The sequence below is a fragment of the Solea solea genome, chromosome 13, assembly GCF_958295425.1.
Source record: "Solea solea chromosome 13, fSolSol10.1, whole genome shotgun sequence".
Taxonomy (NCBI): Eukaryota; Metazoa; Chordata; class Actinopteri; order Pleuronectiformes; family Soleidae; genus Solea; species Solea solea.
The window spans coordinates 19,753,961-19,777,654 of NC_081146.1; the positions used below are offsets into that span (position 1 = coordinate 19,753,961).

Genomic DNA, 23,694 nt, shown 5'->3' on the forward strand with positions numbered 1-23,694 from the left:
ACAATTTTCAATGCATAGTATACACTGTACATAAAATCAGTTTTATTTAAATAAATAAATAAATAAATAAATAAATATGTATGTATATTAATATATTAATACAGTGACATTACTGTAAAATAAACCTGGTAACGTGGAGAACTGTTCTAGTATTTGGTACACAATAGTGACATGATGGTTATTTATAACTGTGACCATTTGTCAGGAAGATACTGTTTCAATAAGACATTTGAAATGATTCATTATTAATTACTAATATATATATTTTTTCATCTAATTAGCATTTAAAGATTCCTTGTAGTGAGTTTCTACTCCAGTTAGTTTCGGCATTTGAAGTAGTTTTATGAAAAACGAGTGAAGAGTCGGATGAAGAAAAAAAGCTTTTTATGCCCATTTATTGTGCCCTCTGGGTCTGAAAAACAAGTCGACATGTGCTTTGAATGTGAAACAAGTGAAGATGTTTTCGTGAAAAAGAATAGCAACCTATTTATTATCATGGCCAGCCTGTGGCCAAGTGGAAGGGTTGCCAGTTAAAATCCTGGGACAGGTCAAGGCTGAGGTGCCCCTGAGCAATGTAGTGTGCTGCCCACTGCATCTGGTTTGTATGCTGATAAAATCATTTTAATTAACAACAAAATTGATATGAACTCATTAGTTTTTGGAACTATGAACTTGAATCTTGTTATTTTCATGTGCATAGACCAAACTTTAAAATGTGACCTGGCATAAAAATACCTGAACTATCCCAATTTATGTTAGCACTCCAATTGCTTTATGTTATGTCTTTCTTTTACATTTCTGTCTAATCAATACAATAACCCATTGTTCAGAATTGTCCCTGCACCTTGTATCTCTTGTTTTGAAGCAAACATCCTAACTAACGGCTGTCACGCTGAACTTTCTCCTCGCTGTCCTGACTTCGACCCGTGCGACCTGGCTACAGTGCCGTCTGTGACCTGCAGGTGTCGCCAGAGGCTCAGCGGTGGCCCGGCTGTCAGACAGCAGCAGCAGCAGCGTGTGTAGCGTACAGTGGAGCAGCTGGGCTCTGTTTTGCTTCCCACTCTGGAAACCGCTGTAGTGCAGTTGGACTTCACGTCTGGCGACACAACATCACAGACTTTTAACAAGCAACTGCGTTTACAGGTAAAGCCCCTGCGCCATTCTGTCAGTCATTTATGTGCACTGGTTTATGTATATGTTTAAATGCATAATGCTTTATAGTCGTGGGCGTGTGGAGGAATGTTCTGGTTAAATGCTAGCGGCTGTGGCTATAGACGCCGGCCCGGCTGTCCGGTGTGAGGGTCTGACTTTGGGTCAGACGGTGGAAGTTGCCGTTTAGAGTTGGAGCCGCTTTCCAAGCTGCGCCAGACAGACAGCTAAGCTAACGCGGCTAAGTTAGCCGCAGGCAGGCTAGCCCGCCTGGCTCCCATCAATCATCCGCCGGGGGCCACAGCGCCGGGTCCGCTCTGTCTGTGTCCCTGCTGCCGCTGACTGACCGTGACCTCCGTGTGAGATGGACCGTTTATCACTCCCAGCAGAGCCAGATGGATGTTGAGCTCTGCGGCCGCTGTGTCGTTAGCTGTCCTGCCCCGTTTGATTTGATGAAGAGGCTAAGTGGAAAGCCAGATTAGAAACTGAACACCCTCAACCAGCGCCTGTGGCAGCACAACTTTTTATGCAAATGAGACACGCGCTGCGTGTGATGAAGTGGTGACACTGTGTTTCCACATCTGTGTTTGAGTGTGTGTTTGTACTGGAGTGTGTTCTCTCTTTAGGACCCTTTTCTGGCATAGATACTGGCCTTGTCGGGACCAGTAGTCCTCATGGGGCTGAACCTCATTTCTGAGGAACTGCTTTAAGTTTAGGGTTAAGATCTGAATAGTGGGTTAAAGGTTAAAGTTGGGTTTATGCTTTAACTGCTTATCGTTAAGGATGTCCAAATGATTGAAAGTCAATGCACTTTCTGAAGAATAACAGTTACACAAAAACTGTGTGTTTATGTGTTTATATTCTTCCACCCATGAACATTCCATCACCATGCTGGATAAGAAGATGGAGCTCACTGACAGGAGCATATTCTATCACTCCATCTTCTTGAAGTTAAAAAACCAAACAGAACAAAACTTCATACATTCATTCATTCATTCAGATGATGATGCACTGTTTTAAATGTGACCTTGACACTTGATATAAAGTTATGTTGCTGTGTAATTTGTTTCCTTATGAACACTAATTAGGGCTTGAGTAATTTGGGTAACATGTCCATCTGCATGTTTTCTGACAGATATTGCAGTTCCAATTTGATAATATTATGTGTGTAGATAGATAGATTCGGGCTTTCACACAAGAAGTTCCTGATGCTACTTTGATCTCATGAATGACTCAGTTTTTAGACTCTGTACATTGGTACTATTCACTATCTATGTCAGTGTTTCCCGTGACGCCATCCTAGCTTGTGTCCAAGACAAACCACACATATACACACCAAAATAATAAAGTGAATAGTTAACTGCATATATTTATATGCAAAAACAAAGGATTTTGTTCCTATTCTCACAGTGTAATGTGGATAAAAACTGTCCTGTGCTTCCTTAAAATCAAAACCAAGGCAACTCTTGAGTTATTGTTTTCTTTTTTTATACCAGTGAGTCTTTGGTTCTTTTACATTTCTCAGACATGATATTTTGTTGTAAAGATTAGGGCTGCTTGATCATGGGAAAATCATAATCAAAATTGAAATCATGATTATTTCAAGTGATTACCCACTGACTTGAACTAGAAACAAATGGAATTTATTGCACATACAAAAAAGTGGCTTTACTCAAGCTGCCAGAGAATTCCACTGAATGCCTGTGTTCTATATTTGCCGAATGATGAGCGGGACAGGAAGTCAGACACTGTTACAACAATAAGTGTTATTTGCAGAGTAAAAGCCCGTGTTTTGTAATAATTGATTTGTTTCAATGATTTTGTTTTGTAATCATTCGGGGCCATAATCGTAATTGAAAGTTTCAATTAATTGCACAGCCCATAGTACAGATGCTGAGAACAGGAACGCGATCAAGTACAGAGATTTTGGTAATAAATAGCTTAATACATTTAAAGGTGGACAAAAATGGGCGTTTAATTTGGGTGATACTGAGTTTTGATTATCCAATAGAGCGTGTGATTGGGATTTTCTAAATAACCTTACAACTTCTGCCCCCCATGTGGTCTCTGGCCCCCCTGTTTGGAACCATGGCACTATGTGACTCTCAGTTGTATTCCTGACCAAGTTTACGTTAATTTGATTCTTTAATACTGTTCTCAGTGTGAGCTGCTTGAAGGGCAGAGCTAATTCATGGTGGAGAGAATTTAAAGTACTTTGCTAAGGGTGTGTTTTGCTCTGCTACCCCACCTCTGCCTTGTCCTGAAGTTTTCAGTCCTGGTTCTTCTGAGGAGGGCGAGTCATCCTCACAGATCTGCTGCAGTGGTTTTCCACATCACTTCGTTTCTGTTTATTTGTCTGCATGCTGTGTCTGTCTGTCTCTCACAGTCCTGACAATATTTTCCAGAACACTGTGTCTGAGTTGTGTAGTAGTGTTGTTTGTTGTTGTGTGTTTTGTTGAGCCTTCTGCCCGTGTGCAAGTAAAGCTTTGCTGTGGTGGGTTCAGTGAAAGGACACCTGTGTGTCATGATGAAGATTTATGTACATGTTCAATAAGGAGACATGCCAGAGGCTCCTATTATTTAGGATTCACAGTATAATCGCATAATCCTGATGTTTGTGCTCGTCTTTACATTGACCTTTTTCTGTACATTATTTCTGGAGGCATTAACAGAGACGGGACGGTCTGCTCACTACAATTTACATTCTACATTGTGACAGATATCGCATATAAAGTGCACTCTGCCTGGTAATCCATCACAGTGGATTCAGAGCTTTAATTTATAATAATGGAGCAGAGAATGAATCTAATTATTTCTAACCTGATTATTTCATCATGCTGAGTCAAGTGCGTTCATAGACTATAAACATGCACCTACACAGTCCTCTTGTTGTCTTGAGGAGTGGAGTCAGAAGGGCATGACACACATACTGTATTATGTAAACGGGATGTTGACAGTTTGTCGTTAATAGTGATGACATCATTATCAGTCATCTGGACTGGTGCCTGGAGACTATAAATATCATTGGCTGGGTATTTTTAAAGTAGTCATGCAATTTACTATTGCTTTCCTTATTGTTTAATCTGTTGATTCAGTGATAAGTTGTCTGGGCCCTTAAATGTCAGAAAATCTTAAAAACATGTTTCCCAGACGTCAAAATGGCCACTTCCTCAAATCTGTAGTTTTGTCCCAGAGCCAAAAAATTATAATTTTACTGTTACAGAGAAACCAGAACATGTTCACATTCAAGATGTTGAAATCAGAGAATTTAGTTTTTACTTAAGAAAAATAAACACTCAAATCCAGTAATTAGTACTGTTGTCTCTTGCATAAGAACACAAAAAAGATTGAAACTGCAAAGTCCATTAAAATACAAGCAGATAAAAAGCATCAAGTCATGAAATCTTAACTAAGTGGGATGGCTGAGGAGAACGTCTGCGAGCAGACTGGTTGCATTATTGGCTAATGTGTTCTGCTTCCCACAGCTCACTGTACAACTGCTTCTCCGAGCCAGACGTCTGTGTCCATCTGTCTGTTTGTCTCTTTGTTCGTGTGTGAGAGAGACTGGCTGTGTGGCTGTAGCGGACGGTCAGTCGGTGTGTGTGTGCGTGTGTGTGTGTATACACTGCAAGCACATTCATGTTTGTGTGGTTTCACCCTTTGCCAATTAGCGGCTTCTCACCTCCCAAGGCGAGAGGCTGAGTTTGTGTTAGACAGAAGAGGAAGACTTGATGGGGCTTGTCCGCTGCTGACAGCTCAGCCTTAACTTGAACCCTCACACTCCCTATCTCTCTCTCTCTCTCTCTCTCTCTCTCTCTCTCTCTCTCTCTCTCTCTCTCTCTCTCTCTCTCTCTCTCTCTCTCTCTCTCTCTCTCTCTCTCTCTCTCTCTCTCTCTCTCTCTCTCTCTCGCACACACACACACACGCCTGACGGGAGCTCTAGGCCGTTGTTGATAATGCAGCCTTGTTTCCGAGCTCATGTGACGCGCCAAAATTTGACAGTATTGTGTTGGTGGAGCAAAGGCGCGAGACGGGCGAAGACGAGTGCCAGTCTGCACCAGAGTACGTGTGCCTTTGTCCTGATTGTGCTCATGGGTGTGTGTGTGTGTGTGTGTGTTTGTTACCTCTTTAGGACCTTTGTTGACATAAACACTGACCTTGTCAGGACCAGTAGTGGAGACCAAAACCTGGTTCTTATGAGGCAGAACTTCAGTTGTGAGGCACTGGTTAGGTTTAAGTCTGATTTTTGAGTATGTTGAGGTTAAAGTTAGTGTTAGGAAAAAAACTGGGAAAAAGGCTTTCCAAATGAATTGATTTCAATTCAGTGTCCCAAGAAGATTAGCTGCACAAACCTGTGTGTGTACAAATACACTGTCTGTCACTGTGTGCCTGCAGACATTGCTGTGTGTGGAAGCATAATGGACTGAGGAGGTGCAGCAGGTGTCTGGTGCAGAAGAAACGGTGCCTCTCATTCAATTTGTTCAACTTGTTCTCTGGGAAACTGTTGTTTGAGTTTCTGATGTCGCTGTTATACTAGTGGAGGTTTCTTATAATGATGCTGTTTCAGCTCAGTTTTGTGAGTCTTATCTTTTACAACAACCTTAAAACCTTCTAGAGAAACAGCTTGATGGTACGTCTTTTCTTCTTGACATACTGAGGTGATCCCTGCACTTGCAAATTCCAAGTAGTGTTGATCCTGTCAAACATCTGGAGTTTTTTTTTTTATCAGTAGAATCTACAAATGAAACTTTTATCATATTCTTATCTGTTGTAGCAATCCTCTCAGGAATATCGCTGGGCGACACAAGATTCAAAACACTACTGCACTGATACAGAGACACAGAGAGTCGTGTGGAAATGTGAACTGTGTTCGGCAATGACTTGAATTTATTGCAGCTTCTTATGAGCAAAATGCAAAAACGAGTGCCAGCATGTCAGACCAAAACAAACGCGATCGCAATTACATACACACGCACAGAACAATATGATGAGCAGATGTAACTCTGTGTACACGGGAAATAAAAGTGGAGGTTCGCCTTTAGCTCGTTCTTTCTCTGTCTACTGCTGTGTTCAAGCCAAAGTCATGCATTCATTATTACAACCTGAGAAGTTGTGTAAGAACAACTTTCAGAAAAATTCAAGTTAACAGGTTGTCAGTTTGACAGGGGAGACTTCAAATGGGTCTTGTCTAGTGAACAACCCTCGTTGAACACAGCATATTTCTATACAGGGTCCAGCGGATCTGACATCCAGCGGTCGGAAACTCGCAGACTCTGAGAGTGATATCAGTGCAGCAGAGTACGGTCTATATTGGGTTTTGTGGCTAATTTGGCCTCCTATAAAAAGAAATCTACCCGTTGTTGGAAAAAACATTACAAACAAAGGGAGCATTCAGCATCTTAATTCAAATGTCTCTGTTTTCTACAATTTCCTCTGAACTGAGTATTTTTGCACAGTTGTGGCTGAATGCATTCAAAAATGTTTTGCTCATCAAATGCAAGATCAAAGTGCTGCATGAACCTGTCTGATAAAGGCGGCGGTTTTATTTTTAATCCCAGTTGGCGCAACATGATAAGTTGATCAAAGAACTTACATATTTGCCAATATCTTTTTGCCTGTGCTACCCTGCAGAAATAACAGCACCAAGGTGCAGATTCTGGTTGAAATTTAATCTCAGCCATTCACTGAACAGAACACAGCCAAGATTTCTGCTCAGCTTTGCAGGGGTGCAGCATGTTTGAAGCAGCACAGCCTCTTTATCTCCATTGGCAATTTCATGGATTGTGCATATTGTTTGCTATATTTGAGCAAAGTTATAGAAATGACTGTTTTTCTTCATATGAAATGCTGCAGAGAAATATTGGAAATGTCACCAGTCACACCTGAATTGACTTACTAGTTAGTTACTGCCTTTTTTTCCCCATACCTACCGTTTTGATAAATGCACATTCTGATTATGTACAGCTTGCCGTACCAGTGTTTTACTCCTTCAGCTGCATTTATGTTGAAGAAAAAAAAAAAAAATCATGATACATGCTGCTTTAAATTATACTGTGAAATCAATTAATCGCTGTAACGCTCTGCTTTGCCCGGGAGCGCCTGTGGCTCAGGTGGAAGAGCGGGTCATTTGCTATTACTAATCAGAAGGTCAGTAGTTTGATCCCTGGCTCCTTCAGTCTACATATCAAAATGTCCGCAGGCAAATGATATTGAACCCCCAAATTGCCCCTGATGATCTACCGCTGCTGTGTAAGTGTGTGTGTGTGTGTTAATGTCAGTGGTTAATTAAGCCAGAAAAGAGCCACATAAACACAGTTCATTTAACCTTTACCCCAGTTACTCACATATTGAATGTGCTGGGCTTTATTCTGCTTTATTCCTCCATACACTCTTCTGAATCTTTTCTCCCTTGTCATACATGACATCTCTGTAACTGAGCTTCATACAGTATCTGGATGAACTGCGTCTTTGTCTGTAATACATCAGCAGGCCTATGGGGGGAGCTGCACGGTCTGTTCTGACATGTATCATGTGGTTTATCTCAGACACCAATAATTGGATTCTGACAAAATCTGGATAAATTACAGTGTGCTTCTCATGTTGTTCCTGCTTTTCAGATTACACTGACTCAGACAGATGGTACACAGTCGGGTCAGAAGGAGGTGGCGTATTTGGAAATATTTATTAGTGATAAGAACATGTGCCATGAAAGAGGAACACAGCGTATGTGCATGATAGTTATCGTGGATAAACCCTCAATCCCGTCCTCCCCTGTCCTCATTTATCTGCTTCTTTGGGAGCTCGCTTTGCCAAATTTCACAGCCCTCAAGCTTCACAGAACAGAAACTCCTCAGCATTTTGTGTAATGGCTCCACTGTTTCCACACTGATCAGCAGCAGTTCAGAAACTGCAGAACCAAAGTAGCTGATTAAATAGTCAGGACGCCTCGGAACAGAAAAAAAGTGCTGGAGACAGCATTTTGATACTGTTTTACTCTCTAAGAGGGTTTCACAGAAGATATTTAAACATTTTTGTCAAACAGTGCCTTGAATTACTGCTAGAGTGCTTTTAGTACACTCTGTCCTTGTTTGCATTGCATCATTTAACCACAAAGCCTAAGTAGCAATTTAATAATTCAGCACAGTCTCTGCATGAGACACACACACACACACACACACACGCTCGCGCACACACAGACACACACACACATATTTCACACATATGCCGTTTCCCTAAAAACCTCTACTTCTGAGGTATTTCCATTTTACTGAAATGAAAGATTTACATCCTCTGTTATGCATGGCATTTCATTGGACTGCAGACTACGAATGTGAATCAAAGAATGCAAAAAATTGTTGTTTCAGCAATAGCACCTTGGTCAGCGGGGGGGGATCGAGCCCACATCATTCACAGATACTTTTATGTGATGTTGCTGGTGTTCAGCAGGGTGTGTATTTTACTGTGTGTACTGTGGGATGACATACCCTCTCGTGAAGAATGCTGTACTGAGTGCTGCTGCTTTTGTGTGGTAACTCAATAGACTGTTAATATGAGCCTCACATACACTGTGTCTGCATGTGTGTGTGTGTGTGTGTGTGTGTACATACCCCACACTTATCTGTTCATCTGTGTGTGCTTGTCTGAGACTGTGCACCACTGAGTATTACACGGCTGCAGAGTGTGTACCTCCATGTAGTTCACTCGGTGTGTATGTGTACCTTTAAAATAACTCACATGTTAGCGCTCTTGTCTCATGATAGTAGTCCAGACCTCTATAGCCCTGCCTTTGTTTGAGCGCTGCGTTTTCGGGCAGACCTCTCGCTAAAGGCTGACATGTTAGCAGCCTGTGGTCTCTGCATTATTGATGTAGACTGTGCTGGGCCATAGGCTACAACTTTTAAAAGAAAAAAAAATGAAAAAATCTGAAGGTAGCGTGAACTCCGGCTGAACTGGCTGGGGATTCAGCAGGAGACCTCAGTGGGTTCAGTCTGACATAGGGACTTCTCACACAAGGAGCTGAAGAGACGACCTGATTCCAGTGACATGAGAAGTTTACTGGTGCATTTTAATGAGCCCGGGTCTCAGGGGGGAGACCAAGATGATTAAATTTAGCGCAGAGACTAGACAAGTTTAAGGCCGTCTGCTCTAGCGGAGGCGAGAACTACATAAAAAAAAACAACTAATGAATTCAGTAAAATTTAATTAAACAGGTTACCCTGCTTCATTTATCAGTTAGATCTATAAAGCTGTGAGTCGACAGTTAAATGTGATGTTATCAGATCATCCGCGTTACTTAAGAATGCAGTACTTGCAGTTTCGCCAAGTTGTTAAATGCAAATGTTTTGGGTTCACTGTCCTGAGCCTCTCCCACCAGATGAGCACATGATTTTTTTTGTGACTCCATTTAGTCTCTTTTTATCCTTCTGTTAAGTTGCTGTGCAGTGTAGACGGGTCCTGCCAGTGCTATAGTTATCCTTACACTGAAGGAAGGGAAGGGGCATGTACCGTGTGTGCAGCCTCACAGTAGATCAGCCAATAGGAGAGCCCTTTTTCTATGAACTGGCCAGTGATTGCTCAAAGGCTCAGATCTCAAGGCTGGAAACAGTGTTTAATGGCGCTTTTCCACTATGTGGTTCCAGCACGGCTTGATGGTTTGGTATGGTTTTCCATTACTAAAGTACCTCCTCAACATGGGCGGAGTCATTCCAGCACGGCTGCTTTCGGCAGAGGTGTCGCTAAATACACTAGAAATAAACTAGACATTTCTGTTCTAATTGTTGCAGATTAACGCATGTTTTTTAAGTGCTTTTAACGGATCTACAATGCCGAGTCACGCCGTGCTGGAACTGGGTAGTGGAAAAGCTCCATAAAGGAGCTGCAGAAGTCTAGTTCCCTTTTTGATCTCGTTTCAGTTCTCTTGATTCACACTTTGCTAAAATGTTATCTTGCTATATTGATCAATAATGTCAAAAATATGATGCCAACCCAAGATTTAAAGTTTGGGGCTCACAAAAGAAAAACACCCATGTCACCATTTTGTCTGACGTAACTAATAAGGTAATTCAAGTGTTTGAACATGTATAGAGTAGAAGAACAACAATGGTGTGTGTTAATTCCTTAGGTGCTAATTTCTTAGGTTTGGAAATGTATTTGCATTTAAAGAGGAGAAGTGCGATCCGATCACAAGTGGTGACAGGAGACGCGTTTATAGCAGGAGCCCACCTCTGGTTTAAGTCTATTTGTCTGAAGAGAAAACAATTCATTCCGTTGCAGCCGTTGCGTCTGAACCTGAAATCTGAGAAAGTTTGAAGAGTTTGTGTTATCATGTCACAATCACACAATTGTTAAACCTGGTTACTGCTTGTTTTCCTTGATTACAGACACGTGTGGTTTCAATGACCATACACATGCACTTGTATGCATTATGTTGGAAAAAGAAAGCCTTGCCAAAATGACTGCTGACCCCAACTCTTATATAATTTTATCTAAAAATACCAAACCTGAGTTGTTGGGCTGGGGGCGGTATTTTGCATTCTGTCAAGATAAATGTTAATATCAGATGTGAACTCATGTACGCTGGGAAATGCTGTACTTGCAGAACTTTTCTCCAGACTTTTCTTTCACAATTGAGTTGAAGGAGAAGGTGGTGATTTAGTTTGCCATAAGTGATTTGCAGCCATTATCAAACCCTTTTATAATGTATTCCTAGTGACCGCGCCATGTTTCCAACTGTGCCACAAGTTCACTGCTCGCCGCTGGCCCCAAAATATCCTCAAATCATATGGCCTTTAATTTCACTGCGTGCTGCTGACCGAGCTTTGTGCAGATCTTTGGGTCATTTATTATAGCAAAAATAATAAATGGCTGAATTCTATTATACTGTGCACGTTACAGTGATGTTGAAGTCTTAAGCTTTAGCTCTTTCAGACTTCCATAGTAGAGTGTGCTTAGTGTGTAGTGTTTTTCAGGTCATAAATTAACCTGTGGTGTGACGACAACTTAATATAAATGTGCTTTCATCTGAGAAGATTGGACAGTAATTAGTGTTAACCTGATGTTGTGTCACAGATTAATTTTTTTTTAATGAGAGTTGGTATAAAGCTGTTTTTGTCATCCCCAACACTTGACTTTTGTCTGCCTTCATTTACATTTGTACTCTGGCATTGTATTGTTCTTTGTGTTTTTGTATTGTGTGTATCTATCTCATTGAAAAAATTAAAACTTGTCACATATACTTCCCTTATATCCAGATATAGGCCATTTCATAGCCAACACAAGTCATTATGGAGCACATGTTTCTGTAATGTAGTGGATAAATTACATTAGATCTTATTCTCATTTTTCTCTGTGATTGCCAAAACATGTGTGATTTGCTAGTTAGCTTTCTTATTCAAACCTTGGAAGACACAACTGTCCACATGTAAAGTAACTCCTTGGTCATTTTCTCTAGTTAAGTACAAACATTCACTTGATGAAATTCTGGTGGTCACAGTGACCTCACAGATGTAGAGCAGTTCTGTAATTGTCACAAACAAACCACACTGATTAGATTTTGGTGGTCAGCGGTTACTGTGACCTAAAGGTTTTTAATCTTACCCCGACAATTTGTATGCCAATTATTGCTATAATATTTAAGACAGTCGGATAATAAATCAACGACAGTTTATATCCAAAAATGATGAAACTGGGGCTAAAGCTTTATTGGGGCATCATATCTTTCTGCAAAAAACATTTTTTTCTGGCCATTGTTCTTCAGCAACATAACTCAGGAACCGAAGGAGACATTGTTATTGTGTTTCCTGCAATGTGATCGTGTTTGGCAGCGACATAACAACCAGAGGGCAGAAATTCTAGTTTTACATGTTAATTGTTCTTTTTAGTACATGAAGATAATATGTGACTGCTGTCACGGCTCCACCCATCTTCATCCATCACTGAAAACACCAGTGTTGATACTGGTGGATACTTTTAAAACTCTGGAGAAACTTAATAAATGGTTTCAAGTGTAAACTTTTATATTTTATCAGATGGTATGATGGTAAGATGGTAAGAAAACTCGGCATCATACAGTATATCAAGCCTGTTCTTTCCTGACAGATTGGCATTGGCTCCGGCCATGAAGAAACATTACTGTTCAACCTCTATTCATTTAGAGATTTTCCCAGGTTCTTTGTCAGCAGCAAGTGTGGATAAAGGAGTTAATCCATTAAGTCTAAACTTTGTAGATCTTGAACATGAAGTTGTGACTTAATTGCATTCATAACTTATAGGAAATATGGCCTTTGATATTAAAATAAGACCCAGGGCCTCATTTATCAACTATATGTAATCACACTTCTGTACTTAAACATGGGTTAGCTCATTTCTCTGCGTAGAGTCGGATTCATCAATTTCCTCATGGCCTTGAAAATGTGAGCATATTAAAAAAAGAAAAAAGAAAAAAAAAAGATCCTTGAAACTCGGCATACGATCGAATTCCCAGTGAGCTACTATCTGGGATAAAATAAGCTTCTTTTGCTCTCGACACACAAACCAGCTGTATACATTTCCACTTTTATTTAGTAAACGATGTGATGTGTTTTAAAGTAAGTGTGTTTACTGCACCCTTAAGTACATGTGGGTCAATATAAGAAATCCATCAGATCTGTTCATAACATTCACTTCTTTAGCTATCAACTGTTATGTTTTAGTATCAGTTATTCAACAAACTCTTAACCCGAACATAAAGTGAAACGAAGTCTGTCAATCACCTTTAACCACATTATAACTTCATTTATTAAACTCAGAAGCTTTTACATTGTCAGCGGAAAAAAGTGTGACATGTTTGTAAAAAATGTAGTGTAGATTTCCCCTCATTCACAGGCTGACTCTACTGATGATTGATTGAATCTATCTATGTCTAAAATGACTAATATCCATCTATACCAATCTCAGCTGACAGCGGACAGATCACGTAATCATAGAGACAGACAACCACCCACACATACACCTACTGTTAATTTAGTGTGTCCAATTTACCTAATTCCAATATTGCATGTTTTTGGGCTGTGGGAGGAAACCGGAGAACCCGGATTCCCATGCACACACAGGAAGAACTGGTAAACTGCACACAGAAAGGCCCTTGAACCCAGGTCTTCTTGCTGCAAAGGCAAGAGTGCAAACCACTACACCAACCGTGGGCCCATGACTAATATTCAAATTGTCTTTTTCCCCAAAGGGAATTGAAGACTAAAAAAGCAATTCTGCTTTGAAATTGTAAATATCCTAACTGTTACCAGCAGCCATGTTATAAGTGTTGGGGATTAGCAAGACCAGTTTGACATTTTAGCCAGTCCTCACGTTGTGTTGCACCCCCTTAATGGATGTGTGAGGGTTCAGACTTGGTTTTAGGATTCTGTACAGAATTAGGTTCGAGGTAGTGTTGGCTTTGGGCCTGTAGTTGTGAGGGCTGAGTACAGGGTTGTTCTGTATGTGTTAAGATATAATGTTTTTTTTGCACATAACCAGTGGAGAGGGCTGCTGGGGGGTTAGTTGAGGTTATGTGTTGGTGTAGCGGAGAAAAAGCCTCAGAGTCAGTGCCAAGACCTTTGGGGACATTTCCCTGGCTTTGAATCCAGAGTGAGAGTCTGTGAATACCAAGGGACAGCACTAACTCACTTGTTTTCCTCCAGTCTCTCATCCTGTTGCTCTCTCTCTCTTTCTCTCTCCCTCCTTTTCATGTCTGCTTTTCCTTTCTCGCCATGTGAAAGAGTCTGGGTGTGTTTACATCCTGCACTTAGTGGTGGCAGGTGGGTGGTGCAGCGAGCAGCACCCTGAAGTCATCATGACAGTGGACTGTTGGTGGTGGAGGGGTTACACCTTTCCAGGCAAGTGTTTGTGTCACTAACTAAATGGTTGTGTTGCTCCACCGCCACAGTCGTCCACTCATGTGAGTCGTTTGAGTGGTGCACTTGTTGTGTGGCGCTCACCCTTTAACCACAGAGACAAGCTCAGTGAGTTAGTGTAATGGAGCGTTACGTTGCTAAAGAGCCAAACATTTCCTTCACGCGAGTTGGTTGAAAACAAATCAGAGCAAAGAGAATTCCAAATAAATGCTAATGTTGTGACTTGTTGTTAACCATAACAAATGTGGGAACATTCTTTTATAAATGTCACATTTAAGATAACTTTATTGAGGTGGGACGTGTGTTTAAAGATTATAGATTGAATCAATAAATCATATAAAAAAAATGGATGTTGTCTGGACTTGTCTCCACAAGAATCCACTAAAGGCCCATTCATACTCGGACAGAGCTTTTTGTCCGTACTTTGTCCTGCACATTGCAAGAGAGCTTACGAGGACGGACAATACCACCTGCAATCGTGCAGTATAGAGTCAATCGTCCAATTAGTCGGGAAAATGACAAAGAAGAATCTATACAGGCATTTAAAGCTGGCTACCGGAGCTCGCAGTCTCATCGCTGCAGTCAGAAAATGGAGAGTGACTTCCAGGCGCTCGGCTTCTCTCACTTGCATGCTTTGGGATGTGGCATGTTTGACGATATCGCGGAAAAAACTTAAAGAAGCTACAGCTCTTTCCAGTGAAATCCTGCAAGCAAGGATGAGAACATGAGCGTAGACTCCGACCTACTCACCATTATCTACATTGTGCTGAAGAATGCCGTAATATATTTAAAAGCAATTAACGTTACTGACAAACTGTGAAATAAAACATTTTGTCTGAAGTTATGGATTTCAGACTTAAAGCACATGATGTAAAATAGTGCAATGTTGTGTTGCATAAATCCAGTATGTGGTGGCAGCAGGCTAAACAGGGTGTTTCAGATCTCTCTCTCTCCACCCAGCAGTGCTTTCCAGCTTCTCCTAATGAATCCCGAGGCCTTTCCAAGCCAGTTGGGAAATGTAATTCCCTCCAGTGAGTTCTGGGGTTCTCTCCAGGTCTCTTCCCTGTTGGATGTGCCTGGAAGACCTCCAGTAGAAGGCTGAGCCCATACACCTTACGGGGGCAAAACTCATTTCAGCCACTTGTATCAGCAGTCTCGTTCTTTCTGTCATTTCGTGACCTCTGCTAAACATTATTAATAATAACTAGTCTTCAAGAACAGCAGAAATTCTAAAGCTGTGCTTTTTATACCACAACCATCACAATATGGAGACATGTGCAACAAATGACATGACATCTGTCTTCAGCTTTGGTGCCAGTAGCTGCATACTGCACTGCTCACCTGTCATACCTGTTAAACTGCTGTTTAATGCAAATCGGCAAATCGCATGGCAGCAACTCGTTTGGGTGTGCAGGCGAGGTGAAGATGACCTGCTGAAGTTCAAACAGAGTTCAAACGGGCTGGTCTGAGTATTTTGGTGTCTGCTGATTTGCTGGGATTCTCACGCACGACCATCTCTAGCGTTTACAGAGAATGCACCGATAATGAGAAAACAGCCGTTCTCTGGAGGAGATGCCTTGTTGACGCCCGAGGCCAAAGAAGAATGAGAGAAGACTGGTTCAAGATGATTAAGAAGGCGTCAGTAACTCCTGCATGATAACCACTGCCATGACGAAGACCAACTCTAAAGGTGCAACGCATCAAACACTTTATTATTATAATACCTGTATGGTCTCTGAGCACGGGTCAAGTCATGATGGCTGTTCCACTAGCTTCTGTAAGTACACACAATCTCTTCATCAACATTCTCCACTTTATGTGAATGAAAAAAAAAGAGTATTCCAACACATATGGCCATTAAGTACAGTAAACCTTAATGAGGTAGCTAAATCATTGGCTTACTGAATTGTAGCTTAGAACAGGAGATAATGGCGTAACTTACTAATGGACTGGGAAAAGAGAATCTTATCACCTCTGCAGTGTGTGCGTGTGTGTGTGTGTGTGTGTGTGTGTGTGTGTGTGTGTGTGTGTTTTATAGAGGTGTGTGTGTGTGTGTGTGAGAGAGAGAAAGATGCCAGTGGTTTGTGCAAAGCACTGCAATCTTGCCTTGCCAACTGTTTTGAAGTTGGCACCTGGCCAACTGTGACAGTGCTTTCTGGGACATGAAGTCGAACACCACACACACACACACGCCCTCGCACACAGTCACACATTCATACATATGAGGTTATGGAAATGCCATAAATCTGTCAGTGAGGCTGAAATGAGCTTAGTGCCACCAGGGGGATGTGCACTCCTCAACAGCGTGTGCACTATAAAATCCCAAGGACTATAAAAGCCGATCTGTCGCGTGGAACTGTGCGTGTGTGTGTGCACACCTCTGTCTGCAACACGTTTTTTGGAATGTACATCTCATACACACATGTGCGCGCACACACGTACACACTCGCTCACCATCTGAATTTCCTCTCTGCTTATTTTGTCTCATCTTTTGGTTTTGCTCTCAGTCTGTCTCTCTGATGTTGTAGAATTGGTGATATTTAATTGTAACAGACAATATCTTCAAACTTCTTATGTCTCAGTGAATCTGAACTAAGAGCTTTGCTGCCGTTTTTACTGAATGCTCAGCTGAACTTGTCGAGTAGCTTAAGATGGATCTGTCCGATGATTGGCTTTGCAGGAGTTTCCGAACAAAAAGCACGAATGTCACAATGTCTGTGGAAAACCTGGTTGTAAGTCGGAGCACATTGTTCAGCGTGTTCAGTCATTTTATCACTAATTCACATTCCCGATCCTCAGTGTCAGGATTAGCAGAAAGCTGCACTACGTGCCCGTGACACTCGTGATAACATGTCAAAGTAGCACCACATGTCTGCGGCATGGGAAGAGCAAAAACTGAAGATGAAATTCTAATTTTGTGTTTCTTATTTCATCGTTCTGCATATCTTTGCATATGCTTGACACAAACCAAGGTCACTTGCTTCATGAATAAGTCTGACTGTTCACTGTTCCTCTCCAAGTGTGTGATATGTAAAGCCTTGTTTACCCTACAGGCCTGCAGCACTTAGTTTTCACACTCACTGAAACTTTCTCTAAGAGGCGAGAATTTCAGAGAGGTTAGAGAGGAGGATGTTATATTTTATGCTCCATAATGTGGAAAGACTTCAAAGGTATTTTTGTATTTCATTATGCGTTTAATAGTAAGCTGTTATTTAAGAAAGCAGACTAACCCTCCACCTGAAATTGAAAACAAGTAGTTGCGCTACTCTCTTTAAATATACACATTTGTTTACTGCCACAGCATTTTGTTTACATTTTCATTCATGTGTCTCTTCCCCCCTCAGCTGTATCACCCTGTATGTCTACTGCCCTCCCCACAATATGAATGGCAAATATAAATCCTCTCAAAACCAAAGATAGACAGAATTTGACCCCCAATAGACAAAAGTCAGGCCAAAACCAGAGCTTTTTTTAAATGTACAGAATCTGGTGACAGTGGTGAGAATGGTTGCTATCAGCCGCCTCCTCAGCAAGCACAGGAAGACATGGTTTTACACATCTTGGCAGCCAGAGAGGGAAATACGCCTCCTGGCTCAATCGGACTGATATTGGCAAAGATGATTCAACCCTTGTCACGCTCACATTGACATCAAACTGTCGCCTAAAGCTGTCAACTAAGGGCAAACATAACAATAACTAATTAAAATGACACTACACTGACTGTGGGGTAGAGCTGCAGATATGAACAACCTCAAATACATCATTTCACAGCGTTAATGTCTTCCTGATTTGGGTTCACCGCTTACAGGGACCCACACCGTTTGTAGACGCTGAAAAACATCTTAAAGCCTCCTTATAACATGCACTTTCAAATTACTACCTGGATTAAAAAAATAAATAAATAACCAGCCAACAAATAACAAAACTGCCCTCTGGCAGAAAACAATGGTGTTCACCTCAATAGACCTATATACAAGGCAACCCATAAATCAGGCAGTATGTCAGAAAACTTGTCTCATCGCTGGCTGTTTTCATCATAAAAGAGACGATGATGGATAGTTGTGGTGCTCCGGGATGCATAAACAGTCAGAAACAGGCAAATGGGAGACCATTTTACCGGATCCCCACAGATCCAGAGAGATGGTGGAGGTGAATCACTGCTGTGAAACGAGCTCACAGCGAGTGGAAGAAGACAAAGTGATGGGAACTAACAAGCAAAGGATTTTGTGGTTAGCTCGCAGACTTAGACTTAGATTTACCAAGAGTTAGTCTGCACAGCGACGTTAACACAACAATATTTACAATTTTGCTTATGCTAAAATGATGCTACATTATTATCTAACGTGACACTTACCCTTCCAGTGACAACAACACTATCTTTAGCCAGTAGACTCCAGAGTCACGAAGCCAGATCGCGTCCATTGGTTTCCCTTCAGACTCTTGTAAACTAGTGACTCTCTGGAGTGAAATGAATGGCAGTTAATCAGGAAGTTGAAAATGTCAGGATACTGCAGGTCCAGAGTAATGTCCTCTCCGGCTGTTTCCAAACTCGTAAAAAGCACACCGGGGGCATTAGAAGGATCAGATATATTCACTCTGTCAGGTTTTGTGATATGTCGGTTGATCTCTGTGGATTTGAAGTGCACAGGGAACTCTTGACAGGTGGAATCCAGCACCTGTCCTGTACGTGTTTGCCGCATCTGATCGTGGTTCATAAAAACCAAGTCAGGTGACGCCCGGAGCTCTAATTTTTAATCCAGGTGCAGATATTCACAATTTAGTGTAAAGTGTTGAAGTTATACATGTGGCATCTCCATTTCATCTATAGCTGTAGGTCTGTCACAAGCCCAGTGTGAGCAGCACCTGGTTAATGCCCATACACGGGTACGGATGGAGCCTTTCATCCATACTTTGTGTTCATTTTGTCCGGTTATGGAAAAAGCGGAACAATACCACTGGAAATTGTGGTGGCACTATGGGGGTCAATCGTCCAATCAATCAGGAAAATAAGGAAGAAGAGTATTTCCGGGCATTTAAAACTGGCCACCAGAGCTCACTGGCTTATCCCTGCAGCCAGAAAACGGAGAGTGATTACCAGGTGCTCAGCTTCACTCACTGGCGTGCTGTGGGACACACCATGTTTAATTCGAGGGGCTATCTGGCGAGGCAAAATAGTGGCAGACATAGATGCATGGAGGTATGTAGGGTAGGGACATTTTTCAAAATCAAGCGTTGGGCAGAGTTAGTGTTTCAAAACAATTGATATTAAATATATGAATCATTGCATTTGATTATAAAAGTGGGAGAAAATTGAAAAAAAATCAAACAAAAATAATCATCCACCTCTGTGGTAAGTTCTTGACCTAACGAAACTAACACATTGCAGTTCATGCATGTATTGTGATACTGTATGTATATTTCACATGTTGATACTGCAATGATATTGTGATATGATATTTGTGCAGCCCTACTGCAGAAATGAAGGGGGAGTGAGTGTAAAGTGGAGGGAGGTGTGATTTTGGTGTGAATGTCAGGAGTGGTGGTGCCGCAGACTGAGGAAGTGGCAGTCTTCCTGTCTCACACTGTGCGTGACGTGAGCAGATCATAAGACCTGCAGCAGGGTGACTTGGCAGTCGCCTCCCCTTTATGTTTTTGTCTGTCTGCCTGCCTCCAGAACGCTCCATCCTCCAGTCTAGCTGCCTGCGTGTCCATCTGTACCTCCCTGTATCTGCTGTCGCTGCACCTCTCATCTCCCGTCTCTGTGTCTCACTGCGTTTCTCCGTGTCTCTGTTCTTCTCCTGTCCTGCTCACTCACATCTACCTGCGTTCATGCGCTGTCACCAATCAGTCATGATGACACTCCACATTCACTCACACATTAAGCATACAAGAGACAAAACGGTGTCATCTTTTATATGAAATGCAAAGACCCTAATTAGTAATACATTAAATGACCAACCAGCCATTTAACCAACACACAGACAGCCCATGACATAGATGTATAGTATATAGCACATGCAGTTAGTTGTATATTACATACAGAAGGCTGCACAATGAATATAAAAACAGTCCAAATTGTAATATGACCAGTACAATATCCAAATCAAAAGACACGGTTATTAAAAATGTGTGCAAAACAGCATTTTAATGAAATACTGCAGTGCTGCAGAGATTTTTTTTCCACCCCCAAAAATCTTGCTCTAAAAAAAGAAACCTTGTTTGCTTTTACACAGACTCAATCAAATGTCAGATCATTTGAGAATCATACAGCAATTGCAATATCATTCGAAACATAATGACATTGTAATGTTTTTTTATTCAAGCGCAATAGTTTTTCCCTCAATGAATTATCAGCTGTAGGCATCATTTCATAGGTTAAAATTACTGCCCTCCCTTCTCCTGTGTTTAAGACTGCATGCATCCTTTGTGGAATCATACACTGGCAACGTTTGTGAACCAAAATCTTTAGGCCTCTCTGCAGATTTCATCAATGTTTTGACATTTAAAGACATTTAAAAACTCATCTAACACAGCCGGACATTGTCCTGGTTGCTGCATTTGCACTTCCATGTGCACTCCAGCTTGTTTATTTCCTGGTAGTATAACCCAGGTGCTGTATCTGATGGGTTGTAGTTTCTCCATCATTACACCACAACACTTCTCCTCAGTCATGAGCACTCATGTACTGTAGGAGTGAAAACTGCCACTGACCTGGCTTTCACTTCTGGTCTAAATTGTCAGCCACGCTGCCGTGTGCTCACACCCTGAGTAATAACATTGAGAATAGTTATTTTGCTGTACAGTACACTATACACTGAGGCCCCAGGTAACTAAAGCTTGTGTGACTTTAATCCAAAGTGTGCATTGCAGCAAAAGTTTTCTGCCATGTGTAAATTGCTGATAAACTCTTCCAACTGCTGATTTGCAAACTCCTGGTGCATATCTGGCAGGTTCCTCCACCTCAGCGGAGGGACTCATTAGCTCTATAACGCAGGTTCAGACAACATGATAAGCTCGACGAGAGTCCAAACGTGAAACAGTGTCGGACACACTTTTCACAGTGTGCCGTAGTGGACAACAGCGCACACATCTGGGATGTCTCATGACATCCTGACATTAAGCATAACACAAGCATATTCCAATTTTTCTTACCCACACTTTACATGATGCTGCCTGACTACGAGGTGAAACTGTGAAATAGAATAAATGTTTGAAGCTATGGCGACAAAACCCCAAATTTGCTGATGGGTCTGGTCTGGGTGATACTCGTCCTACAGAAGTCTGCAAAAATGTAGTGGTCAGCCCATTTCCACGATGGTCTGCACGGACAGATGGAGGTGAGACCACCTCCAGTTTGAGGTCACATGGACAGTACACACTGACTGTGCATACTCCCTCGAGCACAACATTTTCCGGTCCTGTTGGTGGCGTCCCCTTGTTTTGGTCAGAAGAGACAACGAAGAAGACGGGGGTGCTGTGCCAATCTCAGCTACATCGGGCGATAGGCGTGGTACACCCTGGACAGTTCGCCAGTCCATCGCAGGGCCACACACACAGAGACAAACAACCATTCACTCTCACACTTACGGTCAATTTTAGGGTGTCCAATTTACCTAATCCCCACATTGCATGTTTTTCGACTGTGGGAGGAAGCCAGAGAACCCAGAGAAAACCCACGCACACACGGGGAGAAGATGCAAACTCCATGCTGAAATGCCCTTGTTCCAACCGGGGCTCGAACCCGATTCTTCTCGATGCAAGGCAAGAGTGCTAACCACTAAGTATTCTGGAAAAATGGGCAAAAGCACTTACCCAAAGAACATTTTTGGCCCTATTATGGGTAAAATAAGCAACAAAGGCCAGGCAGACATTTTAAGGCTTAGGTGTTAAAGGGTTAGGTTAATTGGAGACACTAAATTGAATTAACTAGGTGTTAACAGGAGTATATTTATATTATATCGTGCTACTATTATGTCATGGGCCAATCTGTTCTAGAACAAGAGGCCTTTGATTCAAGCCTCGTTTGAGGACCGCATACAGTGGAGTGCTTCGCCTCCATCTCTCATGACATTTTCTATCCTTTAAATCAGATTTGATTCGATAAGGTCAGCTCAGTTTGGTGCGGAGCAGACCATGCCATGCCATTCTGGGCCATGCCAGTTTGTGCATGCACATTCTATGCAGGAGCATATGGTGTTAACTGTCAGGGGAGCTGGTCTCCTGGCCTGGCCTCTCCAGCCCTGGGACAGATGGTGGCTCACTGGGCCCTGAAGAGCAACTGTGCTGCTTGAGATACTCGGACCACTCTGTCCTCTTACTTTGGCTCTTCCTGTCTGCCTGGCAGCCAATTTTCCTACAGCAGTGCCACTTTGCATGCCAACACTCCTCTGTCTGCAGGTGGATTTCAACCGGGTTTCTGTCCAAGCTTCGGGGAAAAGGCAAAATTTCAATGATTACAATTTATCATAGATTTACAACTCACCTGTGGCTGCAGGAATGTGGTTGGTGATGCGGAGACCGAACTAACTGTGTTATAGTGCAGTAATTAGTTACAGTGAAACCTGCTGATTAAATTAGGTAAATTTGGGATATGAAAATATTTTGGTGAAAACACGCAGAGGGTGCAAACGTCTGCCAAGGCTGCTTAGTTTCCCACTGTATCATGACACTACCCTATCTCGCAAGTCCTGAATCCAGATAAACACTATATGGACAAAAGTAATCTGACGCCAGACCAATCAACAGGGACTAATATTCAAATACACATGCAGGACTTGGTCCCCCCTTTGCAGCTATAACAGCTTCCACACTTCTTAGAAGCATTTGTGAGGTCAGGCACTGATGTTGGACAGGAAGACCTGGCTCACAATCTCTGTTCCAGTTCATCCCAAAGGGGCTCGATGGGGTCAGCTCTGTGTGGGCCAGTCAAGTTCTTCCACACCAAACTTGTTAAACCATTTCTAGTCCTTGCTTTGTGCACTGGGGCACAATCATGTTAGATAATAAAGGTCTTCCTATGGAAACATAGCATTGTTAAAAATATCTTGGTATGCTTAAGAGTTAAGATTGTCCTTCATTGGTAGATAAGGGGCCGAGCCCAAAGCCTGATTGAAACACCTGAATTCAAACAGATACTGTAGTGTATATAATGTATTGTCCAGATCACCAACAAAATGTAGTTAATTCCTCCACGGGCCATAACTTAGAGCTCCAGAAACTTTCATTTAAATTCCATCCTTCCATACTATTTGAGTCGTGCTGCTCAGACACAGACTCAGACAGACGAATGCATCTGAAAATATAACCTCCTTGGCGGAGGTAAAAATGTAATCTATTTATAATGAGACATTTATTTGAGCTCATAAGCTCCCGATAATTTATTTCAGTCTCGTCTTCCAGCTCTGATGACACTGGTTTGATAAACAGGTTATTTTTGAGGCTGTGCGCTTTTGTTGACAACCCCTGGCTTTTTAATGGGCTGGTGTGAACCTACTGCTGTGATCACACTCCGTCTACCTTCAGAACACAGACATGCCTGTCTGTGTTGCTCCAATCTGCCCTGAACTGAATATCAGGTGAATCCCTACACAGGTTATAGCTGAGCGCTACACTTCAGAGTGTGGATTGTACCACACCATAATGTAGAATAAGGCATACATAC

General features: G+C 41.9%; 1 protein-coding gene across 2 annotated transcripts in view; it reads left to right on the top strand.

Annotated features, from left to right (window-relative positions):
* The first annotated feature begins 988 nt into the window (after positions 1–988).
* LOC131471111 (low-density lipoprotein receptor class A domain-containing protein 4-like) overlaps positions 989–23,694 on the top strand; it is a 189,525-nt gene continuing 166,819 nt past the window's right edge. For both annotated transcript variants that reach the window (XM_058647421.1, XM_058647420.1), the window contains exon 1: positions 989–1,143. The gene's annotated coding sequence lies outside the window, so the exon portion shown is untranslated. The remainder of the gene's footprint in view (positions 1,144–23,694) is intronic.